This window comes from Pseudophryne corroboree, chromosome 5 (assembly GCF_028390025.1).
Source record: "Pseudophryne corroboree isolate aPseCor3 chromosome 5, aPseCor3.hap2, whole genome shotgun sequence".
NCBI classification, from domain to species: domain Eukaryota; kingdom Metazoa; phylum Chordata; class Amphibia; order Anura; family Myobatrachidae; genus Pseudophryne; species Pseudophryne corroboree.
This window is the reverse complement of record NC_086448.1, coordinates 297598692-297613881: the sequence shown is the minus strand read 5'-3', so window position 1 is coordinate 297613881 and position 15190 is coordinate 297598692. Positions and strand designations below refer to the sequence as shown.

General features: G+C 44.4%; 2 pseudogenes; one reads left to right on the top strand and one right to left on the bottom strand.

The window, feature by feature from the left end:
• Positions 1-4064: 4064 nt before the first annotated feature.
• On the bottom strand, positions 4065-4183 carry LOC134930482 (5S ribosomal RNA; annotated as a pseudogene).
• A 9886-nt stretch (positions 4184-14069) lies between these two features.
• LOC134930480 (5S ribosomal RNA) lies at positions 14070-14188 on the top strand (annotated as a pseudogene).
• Positions 14189-15190: the final 1002 nt, after the last annotated feature.

The following is a 15190-nucleotide window of genomic DNA, read 5'->3' as shown; positions in this document are numbered from 1 at the left end:
GGTTCAGGATCCACTTTCAGGATAGCACTTTCTGTCAGCAAAGCTGGTAAACCTGACTTGAAGAATCTGTGAGGTGGGAGTTCCTGAAACTCCAGTCTGTACCCCAGGGTAACAATATCTTTTACCCAGGAGTCTAGGAAAGAAGACGCCCAGATGTGACTGAAATCTTTTAGTCTGGCTCCCACCTGCCCGATTACCAGGCTGGGAGTCCACCGTCATGCTGAAGACTTAGAGGAAACAGAACCTGGCTTCTGTTCCTGGGAACCTGTTGTTGCAGGTTTTCTGGATTTCCCCCGACTGCGTCTAAAGAAAGTGGAAGGGGATTTGGACTTTTTAACTTTCGCGGTCCGAAAGGACAGCATTGTAGATGTAGTATAAGATTTCCTAGTCGGTGGCGTAGCTGAGGGAAGGAAGGTCAACTTACCCGCAGTTGCCGTAGAGATCCACTCATCTAATGTGTCCCCAAACAGAGCCTGGCCTGTGAAGGATAGGCTCTCCACACTTTTCTTGGATTCCTCATCTGCAGACCATTGGCGCAGCCAGAGTCCTCTGCGTACTGAGACAGCCATGGAAGAAGCCCTTGCATTAAGTAGGCCAAGGTCCTTCATGGCTTCCACCATGAAACCTGCAGAATCTTGTATGTGATGCAAAAACAAATCAATGTCACTCCTGTCCATAGTATCTAATTCCTCTACTAATGTGCCTGGCCACCTTACTATGGCCTTAGAAATCCACGCACAAGCAATAGTGGGCCTCAATGCCACACCTGAAGCTGGGTATAGTGACTTGAGCGTAGTCTCAATCTTGCGGTCAGCCAGCTCTTTTAAAGCAGTTGAACCAGGGACAGGTAAAATTAGTTTTATGGTAAGAACTTACCTTTGTTAAAACTCTTTCTGCGAGGTACACTGGGCTCCACAAGGATAGACATAGGGGTGTAGAGTAGGATCTTGATCCGAGGCACCAACAGGCTGAAAAGCTTTGACTGTTCCCAGAATGCATAGCGCCGCCTCCTCTATAACCCCGCCTCCCTGCACAGGAGCTCAGTTTTTAGTTAACCAGCCCAATGCAGTAGCAGGAAAAGAGACAACAACGTCGTCACATATAGTAGCCACATACACCACACTCTCACGACAGGAGAAGTGTCAGCGGCTAATGCCATACCAACCCAAAGAAGCTAAGTGCGTCAGGGTGGGTGCCTTGTGGAGCCCAGTGTACCTCGCAGAAAGAGTTTTAACAAAGGTAAGTTCTTACCATAAAACTCGTTTTCTGCTGCGGGGTACACTGGGCTCCACAAGGATAGACATAGGGGATGTCCTAAAGCAGTTCCTTATGGGAGGGGACGCACTGTAGCGGGCACAAGAACCCGGCATCCAAAGGAAGCATCCTGGGAAGCGGCAGTATCGAAGGCATAGAACCTTAATGGACGTGTTCACGGAGGACCACATAGCCGCCTTGCACAATTGTTCAAAGGTCGCACCATGGTGGGCCACCCAAGAAGGTCCAACAGACCGATTAGAATGGGCCGTAATGTGAGCAGGAGCTGACAGACCAGCCCTCACATAAGCATGTGCAATCACCATTCTAATCCATCTGGTCAAAGTCTGATTGTGAGCAGGCCAGCCCCGTTTGTGAAATCCAAAAAGCACAAAGAGGGAATCAGATTTCCTAATAGAAGCAGTTCTCATCACATAGATATGGAGAGCCCGTACCACATCCAAAGACCTCTGTTTGGGAGATAGATCAGGAGAAACAAGTGCCAGAACCACAATCTCCTGGTTAAGGTGGAACGAAGAAACCACCTTAGGTAAATATCCGGAACGAGTCCTAAGAACTGCCCGGTCACGGTGAAATATCAGATATGGGGAACTACAGGACAAGGCACCCAAATCCGACACTCTTCTAGCTGAGGCAATAGCCAGCAGAAACACCACCTTAAGGGAAAGCCACTTAAGATCAGCTGAACCAAGAGGTTCAAACGGAGACTCTTGTAGCGCCTCCAAAACCACCGACAAGTCCCAGGGAGCAACAGGCGGGACATAGGGAGGTTGGATACGCAACACACCCTGAGTAAAGATATGCACATCGGGTAATGTCGCAATTTTTCTCTGAAACCACACCGACAAGGCCGATATTTGAACCTTGAGGGAGGCCAGACGCAGGCCTAAGTTCTGGCCCTGCTGAAGAAAAGCCAACAACTTGGCTATACTAAACTTGGAAGCGTCATAATCGTTAGATGCGCACCAAAGTAAGAATGCCAGACCCTATAGTAAATCCGAGCCGAAGCCGGTTTCCGGGCCCGCAACATAGTTTGAATGACCGCCTCAGAAAACCCTTTAGCCCTCAAGACGGAAGCTTCAAGAGCCACGCCGTCAAAGACAGCCGGGCTAGGTCCTGGTAGACACAGGGGCCCTGAACGAGGAGGTCTGTGCGTTGTGGAAGTAGAATTAAAGGCTCTGATGACAGGCCCTGCAGGTCTGAGAACCAGTGCCGTCTGGACCACGCTGGAGCTATGAGAAGCAGATTTCCTTTTTCTTGCTTGAACTTCCGAATTACCCTGGGCAGGAGTGACACCGGAGGGAACACGTACGGCAGCCGAAACCTCCACGGCACCGAAAGCGCATCCACGAATGCTGCTTGAGGATCCCTTGTCCTTGCTCCGAAGACCGGAACCTTGTGATTGTGTCGAGACGCCATCAGATTCACGTCTGGAAGGCCCCACTTTTCCACTAGTAGTTAAAACACTTCTGGATGGAGGCTTTACTCGCTGGCATGTACGTCCTGACGACTGAGAGAGTCAGCTTCCCAATTCAGGACTCCCGGAATGAATATTGCCGATATGGCCGGTAGATGGCATTCCGCCCAATGTAGAATCCGTGAGACTTCCTTCATTAACAAGGGTGTGACTCCGCACCAGTCACAAAATTCAGACAATGTTATATAGAACCAGAATTATATTCATATACAGGAATGCTTCCTATTATTTGTACCTGGTGGTCAGTGGCAGTTCTTGCCACGGGCAAGCAGGACTTTTGCCCGGGGCGCCGCCTTCCGGAGGGCGCTGGCGCCATCCGGAGGGCGCCGCACCGTGGCAAGATCCGCCACTGCTGGCCGCTGTGTCCCCCGTCCGCCTCCGCTGCCCGCTGCCGTCCCCGTCCTCGGCGCCTCCTGTGAAGGGAACTAGACGCTATGCGTCTAGTTTCCCTTCGTGGAGAGTAACTGCTGAGCGGTGCGCGATGACGTCATCGCGCACCGCACAGCAAAGGTCCTCTCCACGAAGGGAACTAGACGCATAGCGTCTAGTTTCTCTTCGTGGAGAGGACCTTTTGCTGTGCGGTGCGCGATGACGTCATCGCGCACCGCTCAGCATTCAAGCGGCGCTTTCAATGTACAGGGGGCGTGACTCACCACGCCCCCCCCCTGTATTAGGCCACGCCCCTTTCCTGCCCGGGGCGCTCTGCGCCCTTGAACCGGCCCTGCTGGTGGTGCACCCAGAGTCAGAGAGAAACTAGTGAGAAATCGACTTTACAGAAGACTCTTGTGTGGGTGCACTCTTGTATTTAATTGTTTATATGACTAAATATTAAAACATAACTTTTATTAGCTCATTTTTAAAATAAATCCACACTCTATAATCCACCACAATTAGTTAATAAAGATATACTTGTACACGCAATTGTGCTTATATCACTTGAAATGGATGTAAGCTACAGATTGAATTAATATCAGCAATAAAAAATTGGAAATGTTCTGGTTAATCTGTCACCAAAAGACTTGTAGGGGGATGTGGACACTGTGGTTCTACATCCGAATCCTAACCAACCAGCACAAGCGAAGCTTGTTTTAATGAGACCTCAATGGGTCATAATTGACCGGACTATTATTATCATCAGGAATATAGATCCTAATAACAATGTGTGTGCGTGGGGGGGTACCTTCTGTATCACCCCGTGGTTGTGAATAATGAGTTTAGCTGATTTTTCTTTAAGTATCTAGGAAAAGGAAAAAAGGAAAAGGGGAAGAAAATGTGGTGATCCTGCTGTTGGCATCTAGTCGAAGTGGGTCATTAATTACAACACCAGGTATTCTCTGGGGGTCCCCCTCACAGATACTGACCCAGCCCACCACCGTTTTGCTTCCAAGATCGGACGAGATCGGGCTCTGTCGGTGGGGTATGGTAGTAATTGTTAGACACAATTAGTCGACTCGCCAATGAGAGTGCACCTAGTACAGAATTCAAGAGAGAGACACAAGTTGCGGATCTGCTTTCTATGTTAGACGCAGGATTAACCTGTGAATCATAGATTAGAGTCCGCTGATATAGGAAACGAGTAAAAGTGAGAGAATGCAGAGGAATCTGTATAATAGGATTATATCAGGTATTAGCCTGAGTCATTAGGAAGGTACAGTGTAAAATAATTTTTGAAGCTTAGATGCACACTCTAAAGAAAGCCCCACTGTGGGCCAGATCAGGATATGCTGACTATGACTTGTGCTATATTTGCACCGATTATTCCCACATGTAAACACAAATTATTATATCACAGGGCAGTTAAGGGAGTACAGAGAAATTTGTATAATAGAATTATGTCAGGTATTAACCTGAGTCAAAATTCACCGGATATGACATGCTGGATTTGCACCGATTATTCCCACGTATAGGCACAATTAATTATATCAAAGTGCGGGGTTGTCATGTTAGGGAGGCCGGCCACTAAAGAGGAGTATATCTAGGAAATTATGATAATGTCCCTAGGACCTGTTGGTCTCGTAGGGATTAAGGTTTTTAGGAGCCCTGTAATATTAACTGCTCCCAATTGCTTGCAGAGTGTATCATAAATAAATACAGAATGCAATTGCTGTATCCTATCTGTAACAATCTTATTACCACTGTGTCATGTCTGGGGAGTCAAAAAATTTTTTTGCTACAAACAGATATTGATTACAAAAAGATACGGAAAAAATACCAGTCACTGCCCAGGTCCCTGGGTCAGTCTGAGGTTAAGAGGATCTAAGTGATACTCCTGGTGTCCTTTGGTCAAGTCTGGAAAACGCGTTTCACCCGTCCTGCGGGCTTGCTCACTTCCAATGCTGCTAGTTGCAGTGGTAAGCCAGGTTTAAATACCAGTTAGGAAAAACCCCAGCCAATCACTGAAGTCAAATTACCTGCCTGATTGATTTCAGGCGATCCGCTATGATCAGCGGAAGTGACGTCCTCTCTCCGGTTGCTATGTTACCCTGGTAGCTGTACATACTAGGGGAGAGATGACTCATATGTAAGGTTGCCAGTCGGCCGTGCCTGACATCGCTGCCGCTGCACCCGGTCAGCTGTTTATTAGCTCAAATTGCTTGTGCTCTGTATCGTCTCCCCGGCAACCCAGGCAGAGACGATTGCGTCATATCCGGTTAGTGCCTCTGCGTCCCGTTGCTGGGCAACTGAGAGAGGAGTGTTCCTTTGTGTATTAATCAGCGGAAGTGACGTCCTCTCTCCGGTTGCTAGGTTACCCTAGTTGCTGTACATCCTAGAGGAGAGATGACTCATATGTAGGATTGTAGACGACCGTACCTGACACCGCTGCCACTGTAACCCGGTCCGCTATCTATTAGCTTAAATTGCTTATGCTCCGTGTCGTCTCCCCGGCAACCCGGGCAGAGACGATTGCGTCTTATCCGGTTGGTGCCTTTGTGTCCCGTTGCTAAGCAACTAAGAGAGGAGTGTTCCTTTGTATATTGGGGGTGGGTAGGCATCCTGCACTCAAATGTGCGGTGCCCCGATAGCCCTCGTTGTTTACATATATTGTGCTCTCTACACACAAAGTCCACCCGCTGGTGGGTGTGGTTAAAGTATGTTGATCTTTAATTAGGTCGGCCAAGAACATGGTATCACACTGTTACTTGTAACCTGGCCGTTCTGTAGTTGGTTTGTGGTATTAATTATCCTGCACCCTGGTATATTTATCCGTGGGTGCGGGAGAGTAGTGCATCCATGTCTTGGCCCAGGGCTGGGGTGTTATGCCTCTGGGTGGTAATTATATACTTGATTAGCCTTAATGATATATGTACCACTTATTTTTTGGTGAAATATAAAGTGAACCTAACTGGGTAATTAGGGTGATCTTGGGAAAGTGGTGAAGGGGCTAAATTGTGCTGACCTTGTACCCTATTTCTGATTATAGCTAAAAGTGTGAGAGTAGTGATAAAAGTGAAATGTCACCCTGATTAGAGTGCTATTTACTGTTTGGAGTAGTCTGCTTGGTTTAATTTATTGGATATTGGAATGGTTGATCTCCTAGACTGGTGGGTAGTGTAAGTGACACATCTAGCTGACTGGTGCAGTATCGGGTGTGTATTGAAAGAGAGTGAACCTGTTAAAGAAGTGGGTCTATTTGGTGCTTACGAAGTGTGCTAGTGCTTCTCTGGATGGGTGTCCATTTTAACGGTTGCTGGGGACCCATATTTGGATATGTGTTGTGAAAGGTGAACAAACCAAACGGGGGTGAAAGGCGTGTATACTTCTAGGTAGATTAAGAAAAAATATATTGGGGTGAGAGAGTGTCCAAAGCGTGAGATGTGGGGGATGTGTGTGGGTCCTATTGTTGATAAATAGATTGAGAAGTGAGGGTGTATTGAGTGCCAAGATTGTGTGTGATCATGAGTGTATATTTGGATGATGCCACGAAGTGCAGTTGTTTAGTGAGAGACACATAATGAAATTGAAGAATAAAGATGAATAAAGGATAATTAAAGATATAAAAAATATAAAAAAATATAAAAATAATATGAAAAAATCATTAAAAATAAAGATAAATGATTCATCAGGGTTGATCTTATTGTTGTTAGTTGCGTGGTAGTGAATTTGTCACTCTTTAGGACCCATTACTTGTCCTCTTAGTACTCAAGGTGTGTACTTAAAGGGATACCGAAGTGTACTATTATTAAGTGATGAAGAAAGTAAGAGAACCATTGTAGGAAAAGATGTCGCGATTGTCCTATTTATCGAGCATGCAGGGTAGGCAACAGTAATGTGTGACCTGATTGCCTATGTTAATGGATAGTAAGTTTGTCACTTATTGGGAAACAATTAGTCCCATTAAGAATCATGGTGTGTGCTTAGAATATTGCCGAGGTGTGCAGATTATTCGGTGAAGGAGAAGGTGAGTAGGAAAATATATTTAAGAAAAAATATAAGACCCAGTGTGAAGAAAAGTGACACGATTGTTATCATTCATGAGCATGCAGAGTAAAGAAATATTTCAGTGTAATCTGGTTACCTAAAGAAAAGCACTGTAATTTATGCTTTCATTAAGACCCATTGGTTTGTATGTGTTGAGTTTGAATATCCACTCCGTTTCTTTCTTCAGAAGTTCCTTGCTAAGATCTCCTCCTCTGATGCCCAGCTGAACTTTTTCCAAGCCATAAACCTTCAGTTCTTTCAGAAAGTCCGTGTGACAGGAATGAAAATGTCTAGCCACCGAGGTCAGTTTTCTCATTCGCATGAGATCACTAGCAGCATTGCGGCATGTTCCTACATGATCCAATATTCGCTCCTTAAATTTTCGGGTCGTCATCCCTACATACCTCAAGTTACAACTACACTCAATGCAGTAGATCAGACCTTGGGTACTGCAGTTGAAGAATTGTTTGATGGGTATAAGCTTGCCGTATCGGTCAGATATGGAGTTTACTTTCAGTATCTGGGGACATGCTTTGCAGTGTCCACATGGAAAAGTACCCCTCAATGTGTTTGGCTTGGTTGTCCTTGATTGGAAATGACTCCATACTAGGAGGTCCTTGATGTTGCTTGATCTCCTCCAACTCATTTGTATGTTTGTTTCTATCAATGGTGCCAGTTGGAGTATAGGGAGATATTTCTCAATAGCCTTCTTGATCTGTCTCCATTCCGGGCAAAAAGTCCAGATAAATCTGATCTTGTTATCTGGTTGGCTGGGAGTTTTGGTTGGGAAGATAAGAGTGTCCCTAGGTATCTTGATTGCTTCCTTATATGCCCGTTTCAATTATATTTTACTGTAGCCTCTCTCATGTAACTGATGGGAGAGTTCTTGGCTTTTGATTTTGAAAACCTCTTCTTCTGAACAATTTCTTCGGAGTCTCAGGAACTCTTTCTAGGGTATATTCTCTACCGTTGGTGGTAAATGCGCACTGGTTTGGAACAAAAGACTATTAGTTGATGTTTCTTTTCGGTAGAGTTCAGTTGATAAGTTGCCTGTGCTGGATTTATAAATGTTAATGTCGAGGAAGGCTATTTTCTCCTGATTGATGGTATGTGTCAGCTTTATATTCAGGTCATTGTTGTTCAGGAGCTTGATGAATTCCATCAAGAGATCTTGATCCCCATCCCATATGACAAAGATGTCATCTATATATCTCAGCCACAACATCACATGTTCTGTATATAGAGCATTAGTGTCCATGAAGACATACTTCTTCTCCCACCAGCCCAAAAACAGATTTGCATAAGTGGGCGCACAGGCTGCCCCCATAGCTGTACCCCTGACCTGGAGGTAAAAATGTTCCTGAAACGTGAAGTAGTTCTTCTCTAGTACAAATGCCAATAGGTTGTATAGGAAGTTGCCAAAATCACCCTTCTCGTCACCATCAAGGAAAAACTGTGTTGCCCTTAGCCCAGCCTGGTGGTCAATACTGGTGTACAGTGCTTCAACATCTAGGGTCACCAGTAAGAAATTGTCCTCAAAAATAATGTCACTGATCATCTGTAGTAAATCTGAGGTGTCTTTCAGATACGAGGGTAACTGCAGAACATATTCCCGGAGATGTAGGTCCAAAAAGCGACTCGGCTGTTCAAGCAGGCCTCCATTACCTGACATGATGGGTCTCCCCGGGGGTTTCTTCAGATCTTTATGTGTTTTTGGGAGGAGATAGAATGTGGGTGTTTTGGGGTTCTTTACAGAGAGATATGCATGTTCTTGTTTTGTGATGACACCTGTTGTCCAGGCTTCTTCAATTAGACTGGTATACTCTTTGTGGAAACGGAGTGTTGGGTTGCTTAGCAGCTTTTTGTAACATGTAGTTTGTTTCAGTTGTCTCAGAGCTTCTGTCACATACATGTCTATCGGCCAGAGCACTATATTACCCCCCTTGTTGGATGGCTTTATTACCACATCATTCCAGTCTCTCAGATCTCTCAGTGCCTCTCTTTCATCATAGGATAAATTCTGGGGAAAGTAATAGTATTTCCTTTCTCTGCGATGTTTGATCAGATCGAATTCTTTAGATACCATGTCCAAGAAAACCCTAATTTTCGGACTGTTATTGTCCGGTGGGAAGAAGGTTGACTTGGCTCTACACTTTGGGCGATCTCTTGTCCCTGTTTCTTGTCTCGATTCTAATTGGAGGTCTTCTAGAATTGCCACCATCTCTAGTTCCTCCGAGTTCCAAGGGGGGGCTCCCATTGCTCCTTCTTTTCTTGAGTTCTGTTCACTAAAGAATTTTTTTTTTTAACCCTCATATCTGAAAGACACCTCAGATTTACTACAGAAGATCAGTGACATTATTTTTGAGGACAATTTCTTACTGGTGACCCTAGACATTGAAGCACTGTACACCAGTATTGACCACCAAGCTGGGCTAAGGGCAACACAGTTCTTCCTTGATGGTGACAAGAAGGGTGATTTTGGCAACTTCCTATACAACCTATTGGCATTTGTACTAGAGAAGAACTACTTCACGTTTCAGGAACATTTTTACCTCCAGGTCAGGGGTACAGCTATGGGGGCAGCCTGTGCGCCCACTTATGCAAATCTGTTTTTGGGCTGGTGGGAGAAGAAGTATGTCTTCATGGACACTAATGCTCTATATACAGAACATGTGATGTTGTGGCTGAGATATATAGATGACATCTTTGTCATATGGGATGGGGATCAAGATCTCTTGATGGAATTCATCAAGCTCCTGAACAACAATGACCTGAATATAAAGCTGACACATACCATCAATCAGGAGAAAATAGCCTTCCTTGACATTAACATTTATAAATCCAGCACAGGCAACTTATCAACTGAACTCTACCGGAAAGAAACATCAACTAATAGTCTTTTGTTCCAAACCAGTGCGCATTTCCCACTAACGGTAGAGAATATACCCTAGGGAGAGTTCCTGAGACTCCGAAGAAATTGTTCAGAAGAAGAGGTTTTCAAAATCAAAAGCCAAGAACTCTCCCATCGGTTACATGAGAGAGGCTACAGTAAAAGATCATTGAAACGGGCATATAAGGAAGCAATCAAGATACCTAGGGACACTCTTATCTTCCCAACCAAAACTCCCAGCCAACCAGATAACAAGATCAGATTTATCAGGACTTTTTGCCCGGAATGGAGACAGATCAAGAAGGCTATTGAGAAACATATCCCTATACTCCAACTGGATAAGACCCTGGCACCATTGATAGAAACAAACATACAAATGAGTTGGAGGAGATCAAGCAACATCAAGGACCTCCTAGTACGGAGTCATTTCCAATCAAGGACAACCAAGCCAAACACATTGAGGGGTACTTTTCCATGCGGACACTGCAAAGCATGTCCCCAGATACTGAAAGTAAACTCCATATCTGACCGATACGGCAAGCTTATACCCATCAAACAATTCTTCAACTGCAGTACCCAAGGTCTGATCTACTGCATTGAGTGTAGTTGTAACTTGAGGTATGTAGGGATGACGACCCGAAAATTTAAGGAGCGAATATTGGAACATGTAGGAACATGCCGCAATGCTGCTAGTGATCTCATGCAAATGAGAAAACTGACCTCGGTGGCTAGACATTTTCATTCCTGTCACACGGACTTTCTGAAAGAACTGAAGGTTTATGGCTTGGAAAAAGTTCAGCTGGGCATCAGAGGAGGAGATCTTAGCAAGGAACTTCTGAAGAAAGAAACGGAGTGGATATTCAAACTCAACACATACAAACCAATGGGTCTTAATGAAAGCATAAATTACAGTGCTTTTCTGTAGGTAACCAGATTACACTGAAATATTTCTTTACTCTGCATGCTCGTGAATGATAACAATCGTGTCACTTTTCTTCACACTGGGTCTCATATTTTTTTTAAAATATATTTTCCTACTCACCTTCTCCTTCACCCGATAATCTGCACACCTCAGCAATATTCTAAGCACACACCATGATTCTTAATAGGACTAATTAATGTTTCCCAATAAGTGACAAACTTACTACCCATTAACATAAGCAACCAGGTCACACATTACTGTTGCCTACCCTGCATGCTCAATAAATAGGACAATCGCGACATCTTTTCCTACAATGGTTCTCTTACTTTCTTCATCACTTAATAATAGTACACTTCGGTATCCCTTTAAGTACACACCTTGAGTACTAAGAGGACAAGTAATGGGTCCTAAAGAGTGACAAATTCACTACCACGCAACTAACAACAATAAGATCAACCCTGATGAATCATTTATCTTTATTTTTAATTATTTTTTCATATTATTTTTATATTTTTTTATATTTTTTATATCTTTAATTATCCTTTATTCATCTTTATTCTTCAATTTCATTATGTGTCTCTCACTAAACAACTGCACTTCGTGGCATCATCCAAATATACACTCATGATTACACACAATCTTGGCACTCAATACACACTCACTTCTCAATCTATTTATCAACAATAGGACCCACACACATCCCCCACATCTCACGCTTTGGACACTCTCTCACCCCAATATATTTTTTCTTAATCTACCTAGAAGTATACACGCCTTTCACCCCCGTTTGGTTTGTTCACCTTTCACAACACATATCCAAATATGGGTCCCCAGCAACCGTTAAAATTGACACCTATCCAGAGAAGCACTAGCACACTTCGTAAGCACCAAATAGACCCACTTCCTTAACAGGTTCACTCTCTTTCAATACACACCCGATACTGCACCAGTCAGCTAGATGTTTCACTTACACTACCCACCAGTCTAGGAGATCAACAATTCCAATATCCAATAAATTAAACCAAGCGGACTACTCCAAACAATAAATAGCACTCTAATCAGGGTGACATTTCACTTTTATCACTACTCTCACACTTTTAGCTATAATCAGAAATAGGGTACAAGGTCAGCACAATTTAGCCCCTTCACCACTTTCCCAAGATCACCGTAATTACCCAGTTAGGTTCACTTTATATTTCACCAAAAAATAAGTGGTACATATATCATTAAGGCTAATCAAGTATATAATTACCACCCAGAGGCATAACACCCCAGCCCTGGGCCAAGACATGGATGCGCTACTCTCCCGCACCCACGGATAAATATACCAGGGTGCAGGATAATTAATACAACAAACCAACTACAGGACGGCCAGGTTACAAGTAACAGTTTGATACCATGTTCTTGGCCGACCTAATTAAAGATCGACATACTTTAACCACACCCACCAGCGGGTGGACTTTGCGTGTAGAGAACACAATATATGTAAACAACGGGGGCTATCGGGGCACCGCACATTTGAGTGCAGGATGCCTACCCGCCCCCAATATACAAAGGAACACTCCTCTCTTAGTTGCTTAGCAACGGGACACAGAGGCACCAACCGGATAAGACGCAATCGTCTCTGCCCGGGTTGCCGGGGAGACGACACGGAGCATAAGCAATTTAAGCTGATAGCGGACCGGGTTACAGCAGCAGCGGTGTCGGGTACGGTCGTCTACATTCCTACATATGAGTCATCTCTCTTCTAGGATGTACAGCAACTAGGGTAACCTAGCAACCGGAGAGAGGACGTCACTTCCGCTGATTAATACACAAAGGAACACTCCTCTTTCAGTTGCCCAGCAACGGGACGCAGAGGCACTAACCAGATATGACGCAATCGTCTCTGCCCGGGTTGCCGGGGAGACGATACGGAGCACAAGCAATTTGAGCTAATAAACAGCTGACCGGGTGCAGCGGCAGCGATGTCAGGCACGGCCGTCTGCAACCTCACATATGAGTCATCTCTCCCCTAGTATGTACAGCTACCAGGGTAACATAGCAACCGAAGAGAGGACGTTACTTTTGCTGATCATAGCAGATCGCCTGAAATCAATCAGGCAGGTAATTTGACTTCAAAGATTGGCTGGGTTTTTTCCTAACTGGTATTTAACCCTGGCTTACCACTGCAACTAGCAGCATTGGAAGTGAATAAGCCCGCAGGATGGGTGAAACGTGTTTTCCAGACTTGACCAAAGGACACCAGGAGTATCACTTAGATCCTCTTAACCTCAGACTGACCCAGGGACCTGGGCAGTGACTGGTATTTTTTTCGTATCTTTTTGTAATCAATATCTGTTTGTAGCAAAAAATCTTTTTGACTCCCCAAACATGACACAGTGGTAATAAGATTGTTACAGATAGGATACAGCAATTGCATTCTGTATTTATTTATGATACACTCTGCAAGCAACTGGGAGCAGTTAATATTACAGGGCTCCTAAAAACCTTAATCCCTACGAGACCAACAGTTCCTAGGGACATTATCATAATTTCCTAGATATACTCCTCTTTAGTGGCCGGCCTCCCTAACATGACAACCCCGCACTTTGATACAATTAATTGTGCCTATACGTGGGAATAATCGGGGCAAATCCAGCATGTCATAGCCGTTGAATTTTGACTCAGGTTAATACCTGACATAATTCTATTATACAAATTTCTCTGTACTCCCTTAACTGCCCTGTGATATAATAATTTGTGTTTACATGTGGGAATAATCGGTGCAAATATAGCACAAGTCATAGTCAGCATATCCTGATCTGGCCCACAGTGGGGCTTTCTTTAGAGTGTGCATCTAAGCTTCAAAAATTATTTTACACTGTACCTTCCTAATGACTCAGGCTAATACCTGATATAATCCTATTATACAGATTCCTCTGCATTCTCTCACTTTTACTCGTTTCCTATATCAGCGGACTCTAATCTATGATTCACAGGTTAATCCTGCGTCTAACATAGAAAGCAGATCCGCAACTTGTGTCTCTCTCTTGAATTCTGTACTAGGTGCACTCTCATTGGCGAGTCGACTAATTGTGTCTAACAATTACTACCATACCCCACCGACAGAGCCCGATCTCGTCCGATCTTGGAAGCAAAACGGTGGTGGGCTGGGTCAGTATCTGTGAGGGGGACCCCCAGAGAATACCTGGTGTTGTAATTAATGACCCACTTCGACTAGATGCCAACAGCAGGATCACTACATTTTCTTCCCCTTTTCCTTTTTTCCTTTTCCTAGATACTTAAAGAAAAATCAGCTAAACCCATTATTCACAACCACGGGGTGAAACAGAAGGTACCCCCCCACGCACACACATTGTTATTAGTATCTATACTCCTGATGATAATAATAGTCCGGTCAATTATGACCCATTGAGTTCTCATTAAAACAAGCTTCGCTTGTGCTGGTTGGCTAGGATTCGGATGTAGAACCACAGTGTCCACATCCCCCTACAAGTCTTTTGGTGACAGATTAACCAGAACATTTCCAATTTTTTATTGCTGATATTAATTCAATCTGTAGTTTACATCCATTTCAAGTGATATAAGCACAATTGCGTGTACAAGTATATCTTTATTAACTAATTGTGGTGGATTATAGAGTGTGGATTTATTTTAAAAATGAGCTAATAAAAGTTATGTTTTAATATTTAGTCATATAAACAATTAAATACAAGAGTGCACCCACACAAGAGTCTTCTGTAAAGTAAATTTCTCTCTAGACTTCCTTCATTGCCAAGCGGCTTCGAGTGCCGCCTTGATTATTTATGTAAGCCACTGTGGTGGCGTTGTCCGACTGTACCTGAACAGGACGGTTCTGAATTAAATGCTGGGCCAGGTTCAACGCATTGAAGACTGCCTGCAATTCCAGAATGTTGATCGAGAGGAGAGATTCCTCCTTGGTCCACCGACCCTGAAGGGAGTGTTGCTCCAGCACTGCACCCCAACCTCTTAGATGGGCATCTGTCGTCAACAGGACACAGTTGGATATCCAGAATGGACGGCCCCTGCACAATTGTCGGTCCTGGAGCCACCAGAGCAGCGACAGACGGACCTCCGGAGTCAATGAGATCATTTGAGACCTGATCCGGTGAGGCAGGCCATCCCACTTGGCTAGAATCAGCTTCTGGAGGGGGCGAGAATGGAATTGAGCATACTCCACCAT